At 36.3% G+C, this 26754-nt stretch overlaps 1 protein-coding gene across 1 annotated transcript in view; it reads right to left on the reverse strand.

Annotated features, from left to right (window-relative positions):
• Positions 1–26754, reverse strand: part of LRATD1 (LRAT domain containing 1) — a 912369-nt gene that overhangs the window by 251281 nt on the left and 634334 nt on the right. The window lies entirely within an intron of this gene.

A 26754-nucleotide genomic window follows, 5' to 3' on the forward strand; every position in this document is an offset into this window, starting at 1 on the left:
TCAGTGTAATGTTGGTTGTAGGTTTGTTGTGTGTACTCTTTTAATTTGCTAAGTTTCTTTCTTTTTTCTATAGCTTCATACTTTCCTGATTTGTATGGTCTTAGAGTTCAAAGGGAGAATGCTTTCAACAAGGGACTAAACAGTGGCTCCATTAGTTTGAAAGTTAAGACTGCCACCTGGCCATTTCAAACTCTTTATATCAACTGTCTGGGGTGATTGATTCCTTTACCAATAATAAATTGATTTTTTGAATTAGCTGGGTGTGGCGGCACGCACCTGTAATCCCAACTACTCAGGAGGCTGAGGCAGGAGAATTGCTTGAACTCGGGATGCAGAGATTGCAGTGAGCTGAGATCACACCACTGCTGCTTTCCAGCTTGGGTGACAGAGTGAGACTCTGTCTCAAACAAAAAAATAAAAAATAAAATAAATTGATTTTTTGGTTTTTAATTGGTGCAAGAAATATTTTGTTGGAAAAAAAAAAGAGTTCTTGGTTTATCTCTTAGTATGTCTACATGTAATGGCAAAGTGAAAGAATAGTTACTAAAAAAAAAAAAAAAAAAAAAAAAAAATAGAGCAGGAGCATTGTGTCTCCACATCCTTTAGGAGAAAGAACCCTAACCAGGTGAGGAATTGGGTGAGAACAAAGAGTAGATGGAAGTGACAGAGAAAGAAGGAAGTTACAACTATCTACTAAGATTATAGAAAAGATAATCAGTTACAGAAACAATAACTGTATCTTTTTTGACCAGTTAAAGGGAAGATAACTGTAGAAGCTTCACACCTTTTTTTCTCCTTGTTATTTCTCTTTATATATGTGTATGTGTAATTGTATGTGTAATATATAATTGTATATGTTGTTTGTAAATTATATACATTTTTAAAATATTATTACTTTTCTCTCTTTTTCCTCTTATGTGTTTTATTAGGGTTTCTTGGTGATAGTTTATTCTATAATTTAGTCTGAAGAGTATAGGATATTGGTGGGATTCTGAATTTGTGAAATACATCATTTTACCCAGATTTAGTTGCTCAAATAAGAATTTGATGACTGTTGGTATATTGTCTTCAATTTATGGGGAAAAGGGTGAGCTATATTTGCCTACATATTTGTTTCTATGAAATGTAGTTTCATAGGTGAAAATTTGTAGAAATATGAATATGGCATAGAACTTCAAGTATATGTATGAGGGTATGCATAGACACTGAGTAGATGCTTAGTTTCCATCTTGTTCTAACCATCTCCCACCAATGGTTTTCCATTATCCTTCAATAAATTCAAATGCCTGGCATGATCTAATCACCACTACTCTGTTACTCAGAGTAAGTTTCAATCTTACTTGCTTTCTTTCGTTCCCTAAGATGTTCATTTATTTACTGCTTTAGACAGTTCTCATCTTTTCTTCTAAAATTCTGAGAATTTTAGTCAAAAATCAGAAATAAGTTACACAAAACTTTTTTACATCTTCATGGTCAACTTCCAGTCTCACAACTTCTGTTAGTATTTCCTGGAGTAGCTTATTCAGAGTAATGCCTGCTCCTTAAAACCATTCTATTTCTAACTCAACCCTTTGTCTGTCTTCTTAGGAAATTCATAACTATTATGGCATTAGGTCCAATTTATTTATTTATAAATTTAGTGCTTCAGAATAAACCAAGTGAATTTAGAGTCCGTGATTTCCCTGTTCATCATTGCATTTTAGCACTGAGCACACTTTATTTAATAAATGCTCACCCAAATTTTATTTAGCTGTTTGAAAAATGTCCAGAAGATGTAACAAGAAGTGATTTCAATTATGTTTTAGTTTTGTTTTGGTGGTATTACCTTCTCTATTTACATCCCTCTTTTTTTTCCTATTTAGTGGCTCTTAAAGAGGGGAGTAGTGTAGGAAAGTACTCCTTCCACCATCATTGTGAATTTCTTGTTTTTGGCAAGATTTCTAACCCTCTCAACTTTTCCATAGATAAATCCAATTCATGCCTTGATCCCCAAATATCTTACATTAGCAGACTCTTCTTTTTGGAGCTTACACTCTCCAGTGTCCCTGCCACTCACTGGGTAGGCAGCCTAGGATGTATTGGATCCTGACTAAATTCCCAAGTGTGATCTTGTCCCTTTAGGTAAAATGTTAGAATGTTTGTTAAACAAATGTGCATGGTTAGGGAGTACAAACAGTGCTTTTCTCCTTTCCTTGCCCTTCCCTTTCCTCTTCCACTTCCCCTTCACCTCCCCACCCCTCCCCCTCTCCTGTACCCTCTCCTTCTCCTGTCCTGTTCTTTCTTCTGTTTCTTTTCTTTTGTTGTTTTCTGAGACAAGGTTCCACTCTGTCACCTGAGCTGCCCACTTCAGTCTTGACCTCCCGGGGCTCAGGTGATCCTCCCACCCAGCTGACTTTTCTGAGTAACTAGGACTACAGGTATAGGCCACCATACTGGGCTAACTAAGCAGTGTTTTTCAAATGGAAGTTCTATTTAATTTGAGATTTTGGGACGTATTTGTCTAAAATAAGGAAAGTGTGGGCTTTTTTGATGTAGAAAAAGAATAAAAAAGCCTTTGGATATGCTATTAAATAGATAATCCAATACCACACCTGGTTTAGATATCCAATAAAGAAAGAGTGTAGTATATTAAATAGCATAAACCCTCACTTTAGACGAAGGAAACAAAGATTTATAACTTTGTTTTTGTGTGATTTAATTTCTAAAAATTTTAGTTCTCCCGTTTATTCAAGAGAGTGGAACCATTAGCTGTACAGATTAGTGGGTCATATATTTTGCTTTCCTCAGGGGAAAAATGGGTAATGTGTAAATGTATGAATTATAAGCTATGGAAGGCATGGTCTGTCTTCTCTGTTTCCCAAAAATGTCTGGGACAGGGCTGAGCATATATTACTTTATACATTAGGAATAAAAAATAACTATAACATATTTTCACTTAGTAAACAAAATTTGGATAAAATGATTCCTTAAAGGCAGTATTTGACAACAGAGTAATGCATATAAATTTGAAATTTGCTTACACATAAATAAAGTACAGAACACTTCTATTAAATATGACAAATATGTAAGAATCAGACAGACATAACTTCCCCAGGGTCATGTTGTAGAGGTAGAGTTAAGTCTAAAATATGAGTCTCCAATATCCAAGTCCAGGAAGGTTTCCAGTGTACCTCTCTAGGCTCCAAGTAGGGGGTAATGGATAAGGATGGAATGTGTGTACACACACACACACACACACACACACAGGTGTGCACATACACACATTCTAAAGATCCCCAGTTTTGTTTAAATTAGTTCTAAAAAGTTAGTTTGTTTTTATAACTTCTTATATTTTAGGTTCAGGGGTACATGGTTTGTTGTATAGGTAAAGTCATGTCACAGGGGTTTGTTGTATAGATTATTTCATCACTCAGGAATTGAGCCCATTAGCCAATAGTTACTTTTTCTGCTCCTCTTCCTTCTCCCACCCTCCACCCTCAAGTACTCCCTTTTTTTCCTTGTTTGTGCTCATAATTTCTCATAATTTAGCTCCCACTTGTAAGTGAGAACATGCGGTATTTGGTTTTCTGATCCTGAATTATTTTGCTGAGGATAATAGCCTTCAACTTCATCACCTTCCTGCAAAAAGACATGATCTCATTCATTTTTATGGCTGTGTCGTAGTCCAGGGTGTATATATACCACATTTTCTTTACCCAATCTGTCACTAATGAACGTTAGTGTTGATTCCATGTCTTTGCTATTGTGAATAGTGCTGCAATGAACATTCATGTTTATGTGTCTTTATAGTAGAAGGATTTACATTCCTCTGAGTATATACCCTGTAATGTGATTGCTGGGTCAAATAGTAGTTCTGCTTTTAGCTTTTTGAGGAATCACCACACTGTTTACACAATGGCTAAACTAATTTACACTCCCACTAACAGTGTGTAAGTGTTTTCTTTGCAACCTTGCCAACATCTGTTATTTTTTGACATTTTAATAATAGCCATTCTTCATCATGTGAGATAGGATGTCATTGTGGCTTTGATTTGCATTCCTCTAATGATCAGTGATACTGATCTTTTTTTATGTTTATTGACCGCATGTGTGTCTTCTTTACAGAAGTGTCTGTTCATGTCATTTTCCCACTTGTTAATTTTTTTTTTTTTTTTCGCTTGGGAATTTGTTTCAGTTCCTTATAGATGTTGGATGTAAGGCCTTTGTCAATACAAAGTTTGCAAAAATGTCCCCCCATTCCACAGGTTGTCTGTTTACTCTGTTGATAGTTTTTTTTGCTGAGCAGAAGCTCCTAGACCCCACTTTTCAATTATTGCCTTTGTTGCAATTGCTTTTGGTGTCTTTGATATAAAATCTTTGCCTGTTCTTATGTCCAGGATAGTATTTCCCAGATTGTTTTCCAAGGTTTTTATACTTTTGGATTTTACATTTAAGTCTTTAATCAATCTTGAATTGATTGTTTGCATATACTGTAAGAAAGGGGTCCAGCTTTAGTCTTCTGCTTATGGCTAGCCAGTTATCCCAGCACCATTTACTGAACAGGGAATTTTTCTCTTCATTGCTTGTTTTTGTCAACCTTGTGAAAAGATCAGATTGTTGTAAATGTATAGCCTTATTTCTGGGCTTACCATTCTGTTCCATTGGTCTATGTGCCTGTTTGTGTACCAATACCACACTTTTTTGGTTACTGTAGCCCAGTACTATAGTTCGAAGTTGGGTAACGTGATGTCTCCAGATTTGTTCTTTTTGCTTAGGATTGCCTTGGCTATTCAGTTCCTTTATTGGTTCCATATGTAGTTTAAAATAATTTTTTTCTGGTTTTGTGAAGAATGTCATTGGTAGTTTGAAAGGAATAGCATTAAATCTTTAACATTAAAGCAGTAAATTGCTTTGTTGCTTTGGGCAATATGGCCATTTTAATTATACTGATTCTTCCTATTCATGAACATGGGATGTTTTTCCATTTGTTTATGTATTCTATGGTTTCTTTGGGCAGTGTTTTGTAATTCTAATTGTAGAGATCATTCACCTCCCTGGTTAGCTGTATTACGGTATTTTATTCTTTTTGTGGCAATTGCAGATGGAATTGCCTTTGTGATTTGGCTCTTGTCTTGGCAGTTTGGGGTGTATAAAAATGCTAGTGACTTTTGTACATTGATTTTGTATCCTGAAACCTTGCTGAAGTTGTTTATCAGCTGAGGGAGGTTCTGGGCTGACACTATGGGGTATACACACACACACACACACAGACAGCTGAGGGAGCTTCTGGGCTGACACTATGGGGGATACACACACACACACACACACACACACACACACACACACACACAGATAGAATACCTCTCTTCCTATTTGGGTGCCCTTTATTTCTTTCTCTTGCCTGACTGCTTTGGCTAGGACCTCCAATACTATGTTGAATAAAAGTGGTGAGTGAGGACATTCTTGTCTTCTGCACATTTTCAATGGAAATGCTTCCATCTTTTACCCATGCAGTATAATATTGACTATGGGCTTGTCATAGATAGCTTTTATTATTTTAGGTATATTCCTTCAATGCCTAGTTTATTGAGGGTTTTTAACATAAAGGAGTGTTGAATTTTATCAAAAGCTTTTCTGTGTCAATTGAGAAAATCGTGTGGTTTTTGTCTTTAGTTCCATGTATATGATGAATCACATTTATTGATTTGCATATGTTCAACCAACCTTGCATCCCAGGAATAAAGCCTACTTGTTTACGTTGGATTAGCTTTTTGACATCCTGCTGGATTTAGTCTGCAGGTACTTTGTTGAGGATTTTTGCATCACATTGATGAAGTTTTGTTGTGGTTGTTGTAGTTTGATATCAGGATGATGTTTTGGTATCAGGATGATGCTGGACTCATATAATTAGTTGAAGAGAAGTCCATCCTCCTTAATTTTTTGCAATAGTTTCTATAAGAATGGTCCCACCTCTTCTTTATACATCTGGTAGAATTCAGCTGTGAATGTATCAGGTCCTAGACTTTTGTTTGTTTGTTTGTTTGTTTTTGATTGGTAGGATATTTATTCCTGATTCAATTTCAAAGCTCCTTATTGATCTATTCAGGAAATCCATTTCTTCTTGGTTCAGTCTTGGGAGGGTGTATGTGTGCAGGTATTTATCTATCTCTTCTAGGTTTTCTAGTTTGTATGCACAGAAGTGTCCGTAGTAGTTTTAAATGGTTATTTTTATTTCTGTGGGGTCAATGGTAACATTCCCTTCATTATTTCTATTGTGTTTATTTGGATTTTCTCCCATTTAATCTTTATTAGTTTAGCTAGTAGCCTTTCTATCTTATTTAAAAAAAACTCCTAGATTAATTGATCTTTTGAAAGACTTTCATGTCTCAATTTCCCTGAGTTCAGCTCTGAGTTTGGTTATTTTATGTCTTCTACTAGCTTTGGGGTTGATTTATGCTTGCTTCTCTCATTCTTTCAGTTGCGATGTTAAGCTGTTAACTTGAGATCTTTCTAACTTTTTGATGTGGGCATTTAGTGCTATGAATTTCCCTGTTAACTCTGTCTTAGCTTTGTTCAAGATATTCTGGTGTGTTGTATCTTTGTTCTCATTAGTTTCAAAGAATATCTTGGTTTCTGCATTAATTTCATTATTTACCCAAAAGTAATTCAGGAGCATGTTGTTTAATTTCCATTAATTGCATGGTTTTGAGTGATTTTCTTAGTTTTGACTTCTGTTTTTATTTCACTGTCGTCCAAGAATGTGTTTGGTATGATTTCAATTCTTTTGCACTTGCTGAGGATTGTTTCATGTCCAATTATGTGGTCAGTTTTAGACTATGTGTCTTGTGGCGATGAGAAGAATCTATATTCTGTTGTTTTGGAGTGCAGAGTTGTATAGAGGTCTATCACATCCATTTGGTCCAATGTTGAGTTCAGATCCTGAATATCTTTGTTAATTTTCTGCCTCAATGATCTGTGTAATACTGTCAGTGGATTGTTGAAGTTCTCTACTATTATTGTGTGGGAGTCTATGGCTCTTTGTAGGTCTTTAATATCTTGCTTTATGAATATGGGTGCTTCTGTGTTGGGTACATATATATTTAGGAAAGTTAGGACTTATTGTTGAATTGCATCCTTTGCCATTATGTAATGCCCTTCTTTTTCTTTTTAAATCTTTGCTGTTTTGAAGTCTGCTCTAAAATTAGAATTGCAATCCCTGCTTTTTTCTGTTTTCTATTTGCTTGGTAGATTTTCCTCTATCCCCCACCATCCCCACCCCCACCTGCCCTACCAACACACACTTTTTTTTTTTTTTTTTTTTTGAGCCTGTGGTTGTCATTTAGTGTGAAATGGGTTACTCGAAAATGGCATAACACTGGGTCTTGCTTATTTATCCAGCTTGCCATTCTGTGCCTTTTCAGTGGAGCATTTAGCCCATTTACATTCAAGGTTAGTATTGATATGTGTGGCTTTTATCCTGTCATTTCATTGTTATTTGGTTATTATGTTGGCTTGTTTGTGTGGTTGCTTTATAGTGGCAGTGGTTAACATCTGTTAATATCAGGTTGTGAGACTAAGTGCAGTGCACCTGCTGTAGTTGTCTCTGTTCATCCTACTGTCAGAGCAGTTCTGGGCAGTTCTCGTATCCAGACTCTTTCAATGAAGAATGTGCAGTAGTCTTCAAAATCTAGGTGATACATGTTGTGCATCTCAACATCTCTCTCCTCAAATATTGCTCTGGTTCTTTGGAAACATTGGGCTTGTATTTCATGCCCCAAAGTGGTGGTAGAAAGCTGATGCTAAAAGAATTAGATGACGTGAAACTGTAGAGTTTATAGAAAGGTAGGCTTGCATTCAGGAGACCCAAGTTTAAGTCTGGCCTCTGCTGTTTTTAGGTTTTGCAACCTTAAGAATATTATTTAATCATTCAAGTCTCAGTATTCTCTAAAGTGTAATGTTGTGCAGATTAAAAAGGAAAGGGAATGTAAAAGTGTTGTGGACCACACAGTGCTACAATTATTCTCTTTAAGATTTACTCTTATTTTGATACTTTTTTCTTTAAAAAAATTGATACATCATATTTTACATCTTTATTGGACAAGTAACATTTTGTTGTGTGCACTGAATGTATAACAATCAAATCAGGGTATTTGAGATATCCATCACTTTGTGTATTTATTATTTCTATGTGCTGGGAAAAATTCATGTCTTCTATCTACTTTGAGATATACAGCACATTATTGTTAACTATAGAAATATTTATTTAAATTCACAAGACACCCCCCAACTTTCAAGGAGGGAGATTTTTTTTTTTTAATGAAAGAATCAGTCCTCCTCTTCTAATGTGGGGCAAGAATAATATGGTGCACATGGAAGCACCTCTTCAGTAATTGTACAGTAAGTTTAGCAACTGAGAGTGAAACTCTCCTATCTTCAAGTTAGTGATGACTTCCCTTCTGAGGACCAAGGGTTTATGATTTGGAGGGCAGAGTAAAGACATGGATACTTTGATATAAGCCTAAGGAATCCCCTATCTTATGGCTGACCTCTTTTAATAAATAATTTTTTTTCTCACTTGATACCACTAGTGCCGCTGAGATAGAAAAATAACCATAAATTAGTTTCTAAACTTATTCCTTCTAAATGTGTTTAGAATTGATTTTATGGAAGTATAAAAAGGTATGAGGTTCCTTTTAATAATTCATCCTATCACTTATTGCTGAAATTAGATCTTGGGTTTCATCAAAGTCATTGGCAGTGAAAATAATTACTTAATTTAGCATTAATCTAAATTACATAAGTAAAATACAGGTGAGCTGATCCATACTCTTTGGAAGCCAAATATTTAAATTTGTGTAGCCTTAAATTATAAAGGACACTTTTTCTAATCTCTGTGGTTAAGATATGGCCTTTGTTATAATTAAACATATTTTATTTTAATGCCTTGATCTTATTTTTCTCCTCAAAATTGTCCCTTATCAACTGTCATTGGGTATCATGAGGTACATTTAACAAAGCAAAACAAAATTATTCATTTATTCAAATGCAGGCTGTATATTCTCATCTTAATTCTTTGTGTTTGTAGCTTTCTCCTTCTAGAATAATTGCCCTATTATTCATTTATTTATTCAACACAAATTTATTAAGAATCTACTCTGTGACTGACATTCTGTGTCGAAATTCAATCTATCCTTAAAGGGCCAGTTAAATTGTCACCTCTATTGTAAGTCAATCCCATTCTGCTTAGTTGGAATTAATTTTTTATATCTTATTGGCTAATAGTTGGTTTACGTACTTGTAAGATTGTATCTCAGAATACAACGATTATCTCATAATTAATTGTGCTCATTCCTATCTCCTCCTACTTGACTTTGAATGAAGCTTAGAGGCCACACTAGCAGAATAAACCTGTTCATAACTCAACTACTCCTTCCTTCTTCTGTTGGAGTATAGGCTCCATTCAGATAGAGAACTATTTCTCTTACTCATTTATGTTTTACCAGAGCCTGTCCCAGCCCTAGCATATAGAAGGCACAGAATAAATATTGTCTAAAAAATGTATGCTCTCCTGAATTGGTTTCAGCATATGCCAATATGGTGCAAGAATAACACAGTGTACATTAAAATGCTTCTCCCAATTTTCATATTGAAAAGAGAGGAATCCAGGTGGATCACAAGAGACTATATTATTATGATTATGATGATGATGATTATTTAATCAACATAATTAAACTTTTTTACTAATTTCTTGCTGACTATATACTGGAAGACATCCTATTATACATCAACTGGAGATTTCAGTATAAATAGATATTTGCATTAATTTTATAAACTTTGTACAGCTCAGAAATACTTAAATTATTTTTTTATTATTTAGGAACACAACTTCAGGTTGCCAATAAACAAACAAGACACTACATATTGTTAAAAGCAAACATATGAATAGCTTGACCCTACCTAATTATTGTGATAATGCTTTTGTTATCCAAATTGGCCAAGGAATAAGCAATTCTGTAAAATATTGTCTTAAAAATTCAAAATTATATCTGCAGGCACTCCATGTTATGTAGCTCATGCCCTTGGTACATATTAGGTATTAAATAAAATTGTGGAACTTTAGTTCCATTTAAGATTAAGATTATGCAATTGCAGAAAAGGTACTTTATATTTAGATTATGCTAACTAAACCTCCTACTCCTTGCCTGGATAAGGAGTACTGAGAATAATAATAATCCTGTGTTGATGTTGAAATGTCAAGCCAATGATTTTGCAAGATTCAATTTAGCAACATTGATAGAGGCTAGATGATTAAAAATAATATGAAATGCTAGTGTACAGTCTATATTCTGAAGGCAGAATTCCAATTATAAAACAGTGCCAGAGACTGAAAAATAGTTTTAAAACATTCTCAGGAACTCATCTGCCCTCTGAAACCAGAATCTATCTTTTACATTTTTGGAAAAGTAGGAAAATTAGCTCCTAGAGCCACTTAATGTTATAGAGGACATAAAAAAATCATGTGGGTAAAAACATCAAGATTCCTCTACTACTAGTAAAATATTAGGGAAACTAGGTATATTGAATGTTGTCTTATAAATCAGAAAATATTATCAAAGCTAATTTCCCAAAATGGGGAAGAATTGGGGGCAAAATACCCCCTCAGATGAAACAACCAGAGAGTAGTGATGTCTAGATAAAAAGATCCATCATAGTGTTTGCCATTGTTGTATTATTTATTGGGCTGCCCTTCACTCCTAATACCTTATCCCTTCAAAGATGGCCAAAATCCAGTTAATATGGTTGGTAACCAGCAAGCTATTGTTGGGAGTAACCACAGATCACTATGGAAACTGAGAGAAAAAATAAATAGGGCAATGGTGAAATCCATCACCAGTGCAGACCTATAGATACTGAGGTGGGGGTGGGGCAGTAGAATCCAAAGACTGAATTTCAGGGAGAAGGAATGAAATTGGGGCTGAAAGAAACTCTATGACTAATTTAGGGGATTCGTGTTCTAATAACATAGTAGGGCTCTGTGATTCAGTGACTAGCACGGCAATAAAACCCATCTACCATCTTGCAACCTTTGGGAATTTCCAGGCTTTAACTTTATCTGAACTGTAATAACCAGCACTCAGATTTTTATCTAAAGCGTAAACATGCAGTAGATAAAGTTGTGTCAAAGGTAAAAATGGGTTATAGGAAACATTGTGCAATGAGGGCAAATTTCCCTTTCCCTGACTTACAAAGGCTTGTCCTAATTCCTTTCCCTAACCAGAATCTACTTTCAAGTAGGAATTTTGTAATATTTATGACACTTGGAGTAAATTTGAATTAATTCATTTTCTTTTTCTGGGGAGGTAGAAAAACAGAGGGAATGTCATGCCCAGAGAACGAGTTAGTGGAAGAAGTAAGACCCAAGACAGTCTCCTGTCTACGACACCATGTAGTGCTAAGTAAGATCAAGAACTTAACATGCTGATAACTGTCATAAATGATCTGAAGAAATATAGTGTCAGGGAGACATGAATATGCATTCGTGCTAAGCTGAAATGCCATTTCTGCATATCTCCTTACTCTCAAACCACTTTAACTAAAGGGAAACCGAATAGTCTCCATGACTTCACACAGGATCCCTCCTTCCAATTCGGAGGGCTGATTCAAGAACTCTTGTCCGTTGGAATAAAAACTTGCTCACCTCTCCCCTCCAACACCCACACTAATGTTTGGATGCCAATTATCCTGAATCTATTGTCTTTCCTCTATTAAATGAAACAAATTGTGATGTTCAGTTACAGAGGCTTGTTGTTATTGTTGTCGGTTAGTTTTTGATGAGATACTCTTTCCTTGCCAGTTTTCTACTTAGAGGGGTTTCATGGGCTTGCAATTCTGGGGGACCAAATGGACGGTACATGAACTAGGAAGCTCAAAAACGTTGGCATCAGGGGTTTTTTCCCCAGAGAGAGAGCCAGGAACAGAGAAAGAGGTATAATCTTTAGCTGCAATTTAAAAATACTATGGGTTTAAAAAATGCAAGGCCAGCCAGTCTTCTCTATTTTCCTCTCTACGTCATGAAGGTATTTCTTTGTCTTCTTGGCTTCACTCCTCAATGCCTATCCTTAGAGGAGATTCTAGCTTGGTCAGACTGTACCCTGGAGTTTTGTGATACAGAGACAGAGAACAGAGGTATAAACAGGGTGAGAGAGGCGTGTAATCGAGTGAGAATGTTACAGTAGGTAAGTAGTCATACATGAGCAGGGCAGGAGAGTGACAGCCCTCCACCCGCTACAAGCAGGAATGTCAAGTGACCATCAGGTGATGGTCAGGCAGTTGTTATAGGGCCTCTCTAAATAATAATTGGTCGCAGCTGCTGCCAGGGAAAGGCCCTCTCCAATAGATAGAAACACCTGAAACTGTTGATAAGCAGCTTCCCAATAAGATCTTAGGAGTTGTGCGAGTGGGCTCAAGCTTCCACACTAAGAGGCAAAATGGCAGAGTTTAACTGGTCTATGACCTTCTTCTAAGAACACTGGGCTGGTAAGAGAAGAAATGCCTCAAGTGAGCATGCATACAACTTGAGGAAACACACTGTGCATGCGGCCCCTCCCAAGACCTGGCAGTCCACTGTGCCTGCAGATAGCCCACCCCAAGGGAAGAATCAGCAGAGACGGGGTGCAACCCTCCAGAAGCATGCTGATATATAAGACCCCAAGTCAAAGGTCAAACCATGTGCTTGATCTCTTGAGTCACCTGCTTGGCCCTCTTCCAAGTATAATTTACTTCCTTTCATTTCTGCTCTAAAACATTTATAAAAAACTTTCACTCCTGCTCTAAAAGTTGTCTCGGTGTCTCTCTCTGCCTTAAGCCCCTCAGATGAATTCTTTCTTCTGAGGAGCAAGAATTGAGGTTGCTGCAGACCTGTACAGATTCACCACTAGTAACAGAAGGACAAGGGAGGATAAAAAGATGAAGATCAGAGAGGGAAGGATAGAGAAAAACAGTCACTGGTGGCCAGTAAGAGCATAAAATGTAAACAACTGAAAAAGAAAGAACAAGGAAGATATGTCAGAAGGGCTAGTGGGTATTAATGGAAACCCTATTACTTTTTCATAGAAATGTAAATTAAAGATTGGGATTGCATGTTAAGAATAAATTTGTTGTAAAGAATGTGCTTTAATTTAATACAACTTAGTACATGGGGCATTTAGTGAACACCACACAGATACCACTTTCAGAACGGAAGCACTCATTTACCCAACTAATGGGAGTACTGGTTATTGAGAGCTGAAAATTGCTCATGGCCAAAAGGAGATCCTTGGCCCCAAATGATGCCCTTTCCATGAGGTATCTCACACCAGTGACTAGTCGATTAATATGAGGTGGAGGAATGTCCCTGGCCCCCTTCCCTCAGTGTATAACTATCCAGAGATTCCTGTGGGATTGGCTGGCTTTTGTTGAAATTGCACTACAGTTCAGCTTCTCTTCTGCCCAGGACTGCTTTGCTCACCCCTTTACAGATCCTGATACCAAGGCCATTACTAATCAACTTCCCGAATGCAAATTATCCTCTCAAAGTTTGTTTCCAGGAAGCTGACTCATACATGGATTATAAGGTGATTTAGGTTACATAAATAGCATACATTCATTTATCCAACATTTATGAGTTCTATTACATGCTAGTCACTGAGCTATGTACTGGAAACCCAGCATTGAATAATAGTCAAAATATTCATAGGCTAGAAAGGAAGCCAAGCCTGTAAAATCTAATTGCCATGTGGTTGATACTACAAGGTAGACATGGAGTAGTTATGAAGAGACTCCAAAGGAATAAATGATATTGGTGGATCATGAATTGTTTCACAGATCAGTTGATGTTTGAGCTTCTGAGCAGGTATTTGATAATGGCGTAAGAGAAGAAGAAAATACAAGGGAGAGGGAAGCAAATGCGGAAAACCACGGAGACCTCAGAGTGTCTGAGTCCTTCAGTGAATTGCTAGTAGTTTGATCTGGTTGAAATGTTGAATGGGTGATAGGAATGGTTAGTAAGGCAGAGGAAGCCTCTGTGATTTTTTCATATACCAAGCTAGTGTTTGAGCATTACCAAGATAAGTTAGGAAAACTTACAAGGGTTATGGACGGGAGTGATACAGGCATATTTTACTTTTCGTTACTTTTTTTCAGTTGAGATTTCGACCATGCAAGTGACATTCCTTGGTGCAGTGCCTTAGCTGTGATCTCCAAATGTATGTGTGGCCAGACTGGATGCTTTAGAATTGTGCAGGGCCATTCCTAACAAAGTAGACCATAGACTTCACACAAGTCTAACTGAACTAGAATCCCTGAAAATTAGGGCCAAGAATTTGAATGTTTCATGAGTATTTCTATCTAGCCACACTTATGTTTGTGATTGTGGTTCTGTCAAGGAGCTATACACATTGAAGTCTTAGGTGGAAATGAGCAGTATGAGATGGCAGCAATAATCCCCCAGCTGATCATAGCTTTCAAAAGTGTGGTGACAGAGGCTTTCAGTACTTCTGGATCAGGATTCTCTGGGATTCGAGTCTTAGCATCATTGATGATAAAACGGAGCCTGACAAAACCTTTCTACTACCACAATCTCGTGGTTAGACTGGGCATTTTTCTTGATACGATGTTTCTAGCTGCATTGTTCCTTATTGTGTAACATTCAACCTTAGTTCCTTGGACCTCCTGGAAATTTCATGCAATACCTTTTTGATGTCACTTGCAATGGTTAGAATGAATTTTATCTACAATTAAGAAATTTTAATCAATACATAACTACATACATTTATGATTGAAATTGTCTTAGGAAAAAAAGCAAATCTGTTAGTATTAACTGGAATTATTACTACAAAGTATAATTTGTGATAAAGTCTTACTGAAAGATTCTAGAGAATTTTGTGATTTAAACTCCCTTTGATTGAAAATAACTTCTATAGATATCATGGGCTTGCAAATCATTTTTGAGTTTATAAAGTTCTTTCTAGCACTTTTTCTGCTTTACTAATAAATATATTAAGTACATACTGTCAACCTTGTAAAGCAGTTGTTATTTTACAGATAAAGATTTTTACAACCGAATGAGCTTAATTATTTAAAATTACATATCAGCCAATGGTAAGTTAGAGTGTAATTGTTAGTCTTGATGCCAAAATGCAAAGGCTGTCTAAGTCATTCTTAGGACTCTTTGGTGTTGATTGTAATTGAACCAGTGATTTTTGATACTCAGTTTTGATCAACATTTTTCAGCTCTTGCTATGTGTAAGACAATATGCCAAATACCATGTGCAATACACATGCTTCAGATGAAAGCTTCTTTAAGATCTGTGATACAATTAGGGTAGCACTTGTATTCACAATTATTCAGAACTCAAGACGGAATGAGTTACGTCTTATGGGTATCAGAGGAGGAAGAGATTTATGCCAGCTAGAGTACCAGGGAGAATTCACTGAAGAGGTGGAATTTGAACTGAGCCTTGAAGAGCTGTTCAGCAGAAAGTGCAACCTTCATGTTCCACAGCGCTGCTTGCTCAGAAGGCTCCCACTCTTGCTCCTTGCTTAGAAGGCCTGTACACTTGGTTTAATCTCTGCTGTCTTGAATTCTTGACAATTTTAATTGGGACCCCTGGATATTTGTTTTGCACTGGGTGCCACAAATTATGTAGCTGATCCTGAGTAGGAATTCCGTGGGCCGATGTATTGAAAGTAAAGATGGTGTGGACTTTTAAATGTTATTTTATTTTTAAATATTTTAACTTGTATTTTAGTTCAGGGGTACATATGCAGGCTTGTTAAATAGGTAAATTCATGACTTGGGGGTTTGGTGTGCAGATTATTTCATCACCCAGGTACTAAGCATAGTATCCTATAGCTTTTTGTTTTTTGATATGTCTCCCTCGTCCCATCCTCCACTCTCAAGTAGGCACGAGTGTCTTTTGTTCCCCTTTTTCTGTCCATGTTTTCTCATGATTTAGCTCCCACTTATAAGTGAGAACATGTAGTATTTAGTTTTCTGTTCCTGAGTTAGTTTGCTAAGGATAATGGCCCCCAATTCCATCCATGTTCCTGCAAAGGACATGACCTTGTTCTTTTTATGCTATGGCTGTGTAGTATTCCATGGTATATAAGGGCTGTATTTTCTTTACCCAGTCTACTGTTGATGGGCATTTATGTTGATTCCATGTCTTTGCTATGGTGAATGATGCTGCAATGAACATATGTGTGCATGTGTCTTTATGGTAGAATGATATATAATCTTTTAGGTGCATACACAGTAGTGGGGTTGCTGGGTTGAATGGTAATTCTGGTTCTAGTTCTTTGAGGAATTGCCATAGTGTTTTCCACAATGTTTAAGCTAATTTACACTCTCACAGGCAGTGTATAAGTGTTCCCTTTTCTCCACAACCTCGCCAGCATCTGTTGTTTTTTAACTTTTTATTTATGTTTATTTTATAACTAATTGTTTTATTGATCATAATATTAACATTATTTTATTAATCAATAATATTAAGTTTTATTGATTATTCTGCTTTCTTTTGATTTACTCTTATTTAAACGTTATTTTTTAGTTGCCTATTTTTCTGTAGAGATGTATAAAAGACTTCCCCTTTATTCTCAGAATTCAGAGAAATTCCCTAGACATACATAGATGAGGATCTTTTTCAATGTGAAGACAACTTTTTCATCAGTTCAGGCCATTTGTCTTCTTTTATTCCTGTAGTAATTTTTTTGAGCACATCTCCATTCTCTTCCTTTTTTAAAATATACATATTTGAAAAAAAATATATATTAAAATATATATTTTATTTATATTTTATATATTTATATTTTATATATTTAAATATATAAAATATAATATATAAAATATAAAACTAATTTTATATTTATATGATATAAATATATATATTATATATATAATATATGTATTTTTAAATATATATAGTGAAATATATTTCAAGAGGTTTTGGGGAAACAGGTGGTATTTGGTTACATGAGTAAGTTCTTCAGTGGTGATTTCTGAGATTTTGGTACATCCATCACCCAAGCAGTGTACACTGTACCCAGTGTGCAGTCTTTTATCACTCACCACCCTCTGCCCTTTCCCCCGAGTCCCTGAAGTCCAATGTATCATTCTTATGCCTTTGTGTATTCATAAGTTAGCTCCCATATATGAGTGAGAACATATAATGTTTGGTTTTCCATTGCTGGGTTACTTCACTTAGAATAATAGTCTCCAGGCTGGACATGGTGACTCACGCCTGTAATCCTGGTACTTTGGGAGGCTGATGTGGGAGGATCACTTGAGGTCAGGAGTTTGAGACCAGCCTAGCCAACATGGTGAAACCCTGTCTCTACTAAAACTACAAAAATTAGCTGGGCTTGGTGGTGAGTGCCTGTAATCCCAGCTACTCTGGAGTCTGAGGCAGGAGAATCTCTTGGACCTGAAGCAGAGGCGGCAGTGACCTGAGATCATACCATTGCACTTAAATCTGGGTAACAGGAAAGACTCTGTCTCAAAAAAAAAAAAAAAAAAAAAAAAGTATAATAGTCTCCAATTCTATCTAGGTTGCAAATGCCATTATTTTGTTCCTTTTTATGGTTGAGTAGTATTCTTTGGGGGGTGTGTGTGTGTACATATGAAAATGTGATATATATATGTATATATATTATATATGTTTATATATTATATATGTGTATATAATATATACGTATATATTATATATTATGTATGTATATATTATATACGTGTATATTATATGTGTATATATAATATATACATATATATCTATATACACATATATATCTATCTATCACATTTTCCTTGTCAACTCATTGATTGATGGGCATTTGGGCTGGTTCCATATTTTTGCAATTGCAAATTGTGCTGCTATAAGCATGCATGTGCAAGTATCTTTTTCATATAATGACTTCTTTTCCTCTGGGTAGATACCTAGTAGTGGAATTGATGGTTCAAATGGTAGATCCACTTTTAGTCTTTAAAAATCTCCACCTTGTTTTCCATAGTGGTTGTACTAGTTTACATTCCTAGCAACAGTGTAAGAGTGTTCCCTTTTCACTGCATCCATGCCAACATCTATTTTTAAAAATTTTTTTGATTATGACCATTCTTGCAGGAGTGAGGTGGTATCCCTTTATGCTTTTGATCTGCATTTCCCTGATAATTAGTGATTTTGTCAGCAATTTTCATATCTTCTTTTGATAATTGTCTATTCATGTCCTTGGCCCACTTTTTGATGGGATTGTTCTTTTTTTTTTTTTTTTTTTTTTTTTTTTTTCTTGCTGATTTGTTTGAGTTCTTTGTAGATTCTGGATATTAGTTCTTTGTCAGATATATTGATTGTGAAGATTTTCTCCCAGTCTGTGGATTGCCTGTTAACTGTGCTAATTATTTCTTTTGCTGTGTGGAAGGTTTTTAGGTTAATTAAGTCCCAACTTTTATCTTTGTTTTTGTTGCATTAGCTTTTAATTTCTTGGTCTCAAAGTCTTTGCCTAAGCCAATATCTAGGATGGTTTTTCTGAGTTATCTTCTAAAATCTTTATGGTTTCAGGTCTTAGATTTAAGTCTTTGATTTCATCTTGAGTTGATATTTGTATAGCATGAGAGATGAGAATCCAGTTTCATTCTCCTTGATGTGGCTTGCAAATTATCCCAGCACCATTTGTTGAATAGGGTGTCCTTTTCCCACTTCATGTTTTTGTTTGCTTTATTGAAGATCAGTTGGTTGTATTTGGCTTTATTTCTGGGTTCTCTATTCTGTTTCATTGGTCTATGTGCCTATTTTTACACCACTACCATGCTGTTTTGGTGACTATGGCCTTATACTATAGTTTGAAGTCGGATTAATATGATGCCTCCAGATTTGTTCTTTTCACTTATTCTTGCTTTGGCTATGAGGGATCTTTTTCATTCCATGTGAGTTTTAGAATTTGTTTTTTCTAGTTCTGTGAAGAATGATGGTGTTTTTTTTGATGGGGATTACATTGAATTTGTAGATTGCTTTTGGCAGTATGGTTATTTTCACAATATTGATTCTACCCATCCATGAACATGGGATGTGTTTCCATTTGTTTGTTTCACCTATGATTTCTTTCAGTAGTGTTTAGTAATTATCCTTGTAGAGGTCTTTTGCCTCCTTGGTTAGGTATATTCCTAAGTTTTTAATTTTTTGCAGCTATTGTGAAAGGGATTGAGTTCTTGATTTGATTCTCAGCTTGGTCACTGTTGGTGTATAGCAGAGCTACTGACTTGTGTACACTAATTTTGTATCCTGAAACTTTGCTGAATTCATCGATCAGTTCTAGGAGCTTTATGGATGAGTCTCTAGAGTTTTCTAAGCATACAATCACATCATTAGCAAACAGCAACTATTTGACTTCCTCTTTACGGGTTTGGATGCCCTTTATTTATTTCTCTTGTCTGATTGCTCTGGCTAGGACTTTCAGTACAATGTTGAATTGAAGTGGTGAAAGTGGGTATCCTTTTCTGGTTCCAGTTCTCAGGGGTAATGCTTTCAACTTTTCCCGTTCAGTATAACGTTGTCTGTGGGTTTGTCATAGATAGCTGTAATACCTTAAGATATGTCCCTTCTATGCCAATTTTACTGAGGGTTTTAATTATAAAGGTATGCTGGATATTGTCAAATGCTTTTTCTGCATCTATTGAGGTGATCATGTTATTTTTGTTTTTAATCGTATTTATGTGGTGTATCACATTTATTGACTTATGTATGATAAACCATCCCTGCATTCCTGATATAAAACTCACTTGATCATGATGGATTATCTTTTTGATATGCTGTTGGATTTGGTTTGCTAGTATTTTATTGAGGATTTTTGCATCTATATTCATCAGGGATATTGGTAAGTAGTTTTATTTTATTGTTATGTCCTTCCCTGGTTTTGGTATTAGGGTGATATTGGCTTCACAGAATGATTTAGGGAGGATCCCCTCGTTCTTTATCTTTTGGAATAGTATCAGTAGGATTGGTATCAATTCTTACTTGAGTGTCTGATAGAATTCAGCTATGAATCCATCAGGTCCTGGACTTTATTTTGTTGGCAATTTTTTATCATTTTGATCTCACTGCTTGCTATCAGTCTGTTCAAAGGTTCTATTTCTTTCTGGTTTAATCTAGATGTGTTGCATATTTCCAGAAATTTATCCATCTCTTGTAGGTTCTATAGTTTATGTGTGTAAAGGTGTTCACAGTAGCCTTGTATAATCTTTTATATTTCTGTGGTATCAATTGTAATATCTCCCATTACATTTCTCATTGAGTTTATTTGGATCTTCTCTCTTCTTTTCTTGATTAATCTCACTTAATAGTCTATCAATTTTGTTTATCTTTTCAAAGAACCAGCTTTTTGTTTCATTTATCTTTTGTATTTTGTTGTTGTTGTTGTTGTTGTTGTTTCAATTTTATTTAGTTCTGCCACGATCTTCCTTATTTCTTTTCTTTTGCTCTGTTCAGGTTTGGATTGTTCTTGTTTCTCCAGTTCCATCTCAGCACCTGTTTTGCTGTATCCAAGATGTTTTGATAGCTTGTGTCACTATTATTATTCAGTTCCAAGTATTTTTAAATTTCCATCTTAACTTCATTGTTAACCCAACTATCATTCAGGAGCAGATTGTTTAATTTCCATGTGTTTGAATTATTTTGAGGGCTCCTTTTGGAGTTAATTTCCAGTTTTAATCCACTGTGGTCTGAGAGAGTAGTTGATATCATTTTGATTTTCTTAAATTTACTGAGACTTGTTTTGTGCCCTATCATATGGTCTATCTTGGAGAATGTTCCATGTACTAATGAATAGATGTATATTCTGCAGTTGTTGGGTAGAAAGTTCTGTAAATATTTGTTAAGTCAATTTCTTGTATGGTGTAGTTTAAGTCTATTGTTTCTTTGTTGACTTTCTGTCTTGATGACCTGTCTAGAGCTGTCAGTAGAGTATTAAATGTCCCCACTATTATTGCATTGCCATATACCTCATATCTTAAGTCTAGCAATAATTGTTTTATAAATTTGGGAGTGTTAAGTGCATATATATTTAGAACTGTGATATTTTCCAGTTGGACTAGTCTTTTTATCATTCATAATGTCCGCCTTTGTCTTTTTTTATTATTATACTTTAAATTCTAGGGTACATGTGCACAACGTACAGGTTTGTTACATATGTATACATGTGCTTGTTGGTGTGCTGCACCCATCAACTCGTCATTTACATTAGGTATATCTCCTAATGCTATTCCTCCCCATAGGACCTGGTGTGTGATGCGCCCCTTCCTATGTCCAAGTGATCTCATTTGTTCAATTCCCACTTATGAGTGAGAACATGTGGTATTTGGTTTTCTGTTCTTGTGATAGTTTGCTGAGAATGATGGTTTCCAGATGCATCCATGTCCCTACAAAGGGCACGAACTCATCCTTTTTTATGGCTGCATAGTATTCCATGGTGTATATGTGCCACATTTTCTTAATCCAGTCTGTCACTGATGGATATTTGGGTTGATTCCAAGTCTTTGCTCTTGGGAATACTGCCACAATAAACATACATGTGCATGTGTCTTTATAGCAGCATGACTTATAATCCTTTGGGTATATCCCCAATAATGGGATGGCTGAGTCAAATGGTATTTCTAGTTCTAGATCCTTGAGGAATGGCCACACTGTCTTCCACAATGGTTGAACTAGTTTACAGTCCCACCAACGGTGTAAAGGTGTTCCTATTTCTCCACATCCTCTCCAGCACCTGTTGTTTCCTGATTTTTTAATGATTGCCATTCTAACTGGTATGAGATGGTATCTCATTTTGGTTTGATTTGCATTTCTCTGATGGCCAGTGATGACGAGTATTTTTTCATGTGTCTGTTGGCTGTATGAATGTCGTCTTTTGAGAAGTGTCTGTTCATATCCTTTGCCCATTTTTTGATGGGGTTGTTTGTTTTTTTCTTGTAAATTTGATTGAGTTCTTTATAGGTTCTGGATATTAGCTGTTTGTCAGATGAGGAGATTGCAAAAATTTTCTCCCATTCTGTAGGTTGCCTGTTCACTCTGATGGTATTTTCTTTTGCTGGGCAGAAGCTCTTTAGTTGAATCAGATCCCATTTGTCAATTTTGGCTTTTGTTGCCATTGCTTTTGGTGTTTTAGACATGAAGTCCTTGCCCATGCCTATGTCCTGAATGGTATTACCTAGGTTTTCTTCTAGGGTTTTTATGGTATTATGTCTAACATTTAAGTCTCTAATCCATCTTGAATTAATTTTCATATCAGGAGTAAGGAAAGGATCCGGTTTCAGCTTTCTACTTATGGCTAGCCAATTTTTCCAGCACCATTTATTAAATAGGGAATCCTTTCCCCATTTCTTGTTTTTGTCAGGTTTTTCAAAGATCAGATGGCTGTAGATGTGTGGTATTATTTCTGAGGGCTCTGTTCTGTTCCATTGGTCTATATCTCTGTTTTGGTACCATAAATGCTGTTTTGGTTCCTGTAGTTTTGTAGTATAGTTTGAAGTCAGGTAGCCTGATGCCTCCAGCTTTGTTCTTTGGGCTTAGGATTGTCTATCAATGCGGGGCCTTTTTTGGTTCCATATGAACTTTAAATCAGTTTTTTCCAATTCTGTGAAGAAAGTCATTGGTAGCTTAATGGGGATGGCATTGAATCTATAAATTACCTTGGGCAGTATGGCCATTTTCACAATATTGATTCTTCCTATCCATGAGAATGGTATGTCCTTCCATTTGTTTGTGTCCTCTTTTATTTCACTGAGCAGCGGTTTGTAGTTGTCCTTGAAGAGGTCCTTTACATCCCTTGTAAGTTGGATTCCTGGGTATTTTATTCTCTTTGAAGCTATTGTGAATGGGAGTTCATTCCTGATTTGGCTGTCTGTTTGTCCGTTACTGTTGTATAAGAATGCTTGTGATTTTTGCACATTAATTTTGTATCCTGAGACTTTGCTGAAGTTGCTTATCAGCTTAAGGAGATTTTGGGCTGAGACAATGGGGTTTTCTAAATATACAATCATGTCATCTGCAAAGAGGGACAATTTGACTTCTTCTTTTCCTAACTGAATACCCTTTATTTCTTTCTCTTGCCAGATTTCCCTAGCCAGAACTTCTAAACTATGTTAAATAGGAGAGATGAGAGAGGGCATCCCTGTCTTGTGCCAGTTTTCAAAGGGAATGCTTCCAGTTTTTGCCCTTTTAGTATGATATTGACTGTGGGTTTGTCATAAATAGCTCTTATTATTTTGAGATATGTTCCATCAATACCGAATTTATTGAGAGTTTTTAGCATGAAGGGCTGTTGAATTTTGTCAGAGGCATTTTCTGCATCTATTGAGATAATCATGTGGTTTTTGTTTTTGGTTCTGTTTATATGCTGGATTACATTTATTGATTTGTGTATATTGAACCAGCCTTGCATCCCAGGGATGAAGCCCACTTGATCATGGTGGATAAGCTTTTTGATGTGCTGCTGGATTTGGTTTGCCAGTATTTTATTGAGGATTTTTGCATCGATGTTCATCAGGGATATTGGCCTAAAATTCTCTTTTTTTTGTTGTATCTCTGTCAGGCTTTGGTATCAGGATGATGTTGGCCTCGTAAAATGAGTTAGGGAGGATTCCCTCTTTTTCTATTGATTGGAATAGTTTCAGAAGGAATGGTACCAGCTCCTCCTTGTACCTCTGGTAGAATTCAGCTGTGAATCCATCTGGTCCTGGACTCTTTTTGGTTGGTAGGCTATTAATTATTGCCTCAATTTCAGAACCTGCTATTGGTCTATTCAGGGATTCAAGTTCTTCCTGGTTTAGTCTTGCGAGAGTGTAAGTGTCCAGGAAATTATCCATTTCTTCTAGTTTTCTAGTTTATTTGTGTAGAGGTGTTTATAGTATTCTCTGATGGTAATTTGTATTTCTGTGTTGTTGGTGGTGATAGCCCCTTTATCGTTTTTTATTGCGTCTATTTGATTCTTCTCTCTTTTCTTCTTTATTAGTCTTGCTAGTGGTCTATCAATTTTGTTGATCTTTTCAAAAAACCAACTCCTGGATTCATTGATTTTTTTTTTTTTTTTTTGAAGAGTTTTTTGTGTCTCTATCTCTTTCAGTTCTGCTCTGATCTTAGTTATTTCTTGCCTTCTGCTAGCTTTTGAATGTGTTTGCTCTTGCTTCTCTAGTTCTTTTAATTGCAATGTTAGGGTGTCAATTTTAGATCTATCCTGCTTTCTCTTGTGGGCATTTAGTGCTATAAATTTCCCTCTACACACTGCTTTAAATGTGTCCCAGAGATTCTGGTATGTTGTATCTTTGTTCTCATTGGTTTCAAAGAACGTCTTTATTTCTGCCTTCATTTCGTTATGTACCCAGGTTTTTTTGTTTCCATGTAGTTGAGCAATTTTGATTGAGTTTCTTAGTCCTGAGTTCTAGTTTAATTGCACTGTGGTCAGAGAGACAGTTTGTTATAATTTCTGTTCTTTTACATTTGCTGCGGAGTGCTTTACTTCCAACTATGTGGTCTATTTTGGAATAAATGCAATGTGGTGCTGAGAAGAATGTATATTCTGTTGATTTGGGGTGGAGAGTTCTGTAGATGTCTGTTAGGTTCACTTGGTGCAGAGATGAGTTCAATTCCTGGATATCCTTGTTAACTTTCTGTCTCATTGATCTGTCTAATGTTGACAGTGGGGTGTTAAAGTCTCCCATTATTATTGTATGGGAGTCTAAGTCTCTTTGCAAGTCTCTAAGGACTTGCTTTGTGAATCTGGGTGCTCTTCTATTGGGTGCATATGTATTTAGGATAGTTAGCTCTTCCTGATGAATTGATCCCTTTACCATTATGTAATGGCCTTCTTTGTCTCTTTTGATCTTTGATGGTTTAAAGTCTGTTTTATCAGAGACTAGGATTGCAACCCTTGCCTTTTTTTATTTTCCATTTGCTTGGTAGATCTTCCTCCATCCCTTTATTTTGAGCCTGTGTGTGTCTCTGCATTTGAGATGGGTCTCCTGAATACAGCAAACTGATGGGTCTTGACTCTTTATCCAATTTGCCAGTCTCTGTCTTTTAATTGGAGCATTTAGTCCATTTACATTTAAGGTTAATATTGTTATGTGTGAAGTTTATCCTGTCATTATGATATTAGCTGGTTATTTTGCTCGATAGTTGATGCAGTTTCTTCCTAGCATGGATGGACTTTTCATTTTGACTTGTTTTTGCAGTGGCTAGTACCTGTTGTTCCTTTCCGTGTTTAGTGCTTCCTTCAGGATCTCTTGTAGGGCAGGCCTGGTGGTGACAAAATCTCTAAGCATTTGCTTGTCTGTAAAGGATTTTGTTTCTCCTTCACTTATGAAACTTAGTTTGGCTGGATATGAAATTCTGGGTTGAAAATTCTTTTCTTTAAGAATGTTGAATATTGGCTCCCACTTTCTTCTGGCTTGGAGAGTTTCTGCTGAGAGATCTGCTGTTAGTCTGATGGGCTTCCCTTTGTATGTAACCTGACGTTTCTTTCTGGCTGTCCTTAACATTTTTTCCTTCATTTCAGCTTTGGTGATCTGACAATTATGTGTCTTGGAGTTGCTCTTCTCGAGGAATATCTTTGTGGCGTTCTCTGTATTTCCTGAATTTGGATGTTGGCCTGCCTTACTAGGTTTGGGAAGTTCTTCTGGATGATATCCTGCAGAGTGTTTTCCAACTTGGTTCCATTTCCCCCGTCACTTTGAGGCACACCAGTCAGACCTAGATTTGGTCTTTTCACATAATCCCATACTTCTTGAAGGCTTTGTTCATTTCTTTTTACTCTTTTTCTCCACACTTCTCTTCTCGCTTCATTTCATTCATTTGATCTTCAATCACTGATAACTTTTCTTCCAGTTGATCGAGTTGGTTACTGAAGCTTGTGCATTTGTCATGTAGTTCTCGTGTTATGGTTTTCATTTCTATCAGTTCTTTTAAAGTCATCTCTGCATTGATTATTCTAGTTATCCATTCATCCATTCTTTTTTCAAGGTTTTAAATTTCTTTGCAGTGGTTACGTAGTTCTTCCTTTAGCTCTGAGAAGTTTGACTGACTGAAGCCTTCTTCTCTCAACTCGTCAAAGTCATTCTCCATCCAGCTTTGTTCTGTTGCTGGTGATGAGCTGTGTTCCTTTGGAGGGGGAGATGCACTCTGATTTTTTGAATTTCCAGCTTTTCTGCACTGCTTTTTCAAGACTCCTCCTTTGGGGACAGGGCATAGCTAAACAAAAAACAGCAGAAACCTCGGCAGAGGTAATGCCCCTGTCTGATAGCTTTGAAGAGAGCAGTGGATCTCCCACAATGGAGGTTGAGATCTGAGAATGAACAGACTGCCTGCTCAAGTGGGTCCCTGACCCCTGAGTAGCCTAACTGGGAGACATCCCCCACTAGGTGCAGACCGACACCTCACATGACAGGGTACATCCCTGAGATGAAGCTTCCAGAGCAAGAATCAGACAGCAACACTCACTGTGCAGCAATATTCTATCTTCTGCAGCCTCCACTGCTGATACCCCAGCAAACAGGGTCTGGAGTGCACCTCATGCAAACTCCAACAGAGCTACAGCTGAGGGTCCTGACTATTAGAAGAAAACTAACAAACAGAAAGGACACCCACACCAAAACCCCATCAGTACGTCACCATCATCAAAGACCACATGCAGATAAAACCTCTTTGTCTTTTTTAACTGCTGTTGCTTTAAAGTGTGTTTTGTCTAATATAAGAATAG

The sequence above is a fragment of the Macaca thibetana genome, chromosome 13, assembly GCF_024542745.1.
Source record: "Macaca thibetana thibetana isolate TM-01 chromosome 13, ASM2454274v1, whole genome shotgun sequence".
Taxonomy (NCBI): Eukaryota; Metazoa; Chordata; class Mammalia; order Primates; family Cercopithecidae; genus Macaca; species Macaca thibetana.